Source organism: Bison bison, unplaced genomic scaffold (assembly GCF_000754665.1).
Source record: "Bison bison bison isolate TAMUID 2011002044 unplaced genomic scaffold, Bison_UMD1.0 scf7180017864063, whole genome shotgun sequence".
Lineage (NCBI taxonomy): Eukaryota > Metazoa > Chordata > Mammalia > Artiodactyla > Bovidae > Bison > Bison bison.
Genome location: NW_011494635.1, coordinates 5131300 through 5131907, shown reverse-complemented (window position 1 = coordinate 5131907; position 608 = coordinate 5131300). Strand labels below are relative to the sequence as shown.

Here is a 608-nt window from a genome sequence, read left to right as displayed (position 1 = left end):
ATAATTTTTAAAAATTAAAAAAAATGATAATAGTAAAAATATATCTAGGAATTTCTCTGGTGCTGTTGCGGGCAGTGTGGGGTCAGTTCAGTTTCAGATAGTTCCTTGTTCCAGCTTATACTTCTCAAGATCTATAGGCCCCTTCTAATGTAATAGGTGTTAAACTACAGGGATTTTAATCTGTTGCACCTGTCACTTCCAAAGCAGTTCTCTGTTTATTTGGCTTCTCCTGTTCTGCAGGTGTCTTCAGTGTCTACTTTCTGCCCTGACACAAGGGGGCAAAGGTGGTTTCTCGTTTAGGCTCACTTGTTCATTCGTGCTGTGGGGAGAGGGGAGCACTGCAAACAAATACCACTGGCATTTGTGGGGAGTGCTTGCAGTGTCTCGGCCACACTGGCTTTGTCCCAGCTCATTGTGTGTGTGGTTTCCCAGACTACACTGCTCAGGCTTCAGGTTGCTCTGCAGGGAGTGGGCCCTGGGTTGCATGCAATTCCCAGGTCTAAGCCGCTCCGGTTCAGATTCTCGGGTACTCCACAAAAGCGCAGACTCAGTTGGGCCTGCGTTTTGTCCCGTTTCCCTGTCTGAGCAGCTCAGGTGACCAGGTGCGT

The 608-nt window shown here is 47.9% G+C and overlaps 1 pseudogene; it reads right to left on the bottom strand.

The window, feature by feature from the left end:
- The window catches only part of LOC104985993, a 20060-nt pseudogene that overhangs the window by 15974 nt on the left and 3478 nt on the right, over nt 1-608 (bottom strand).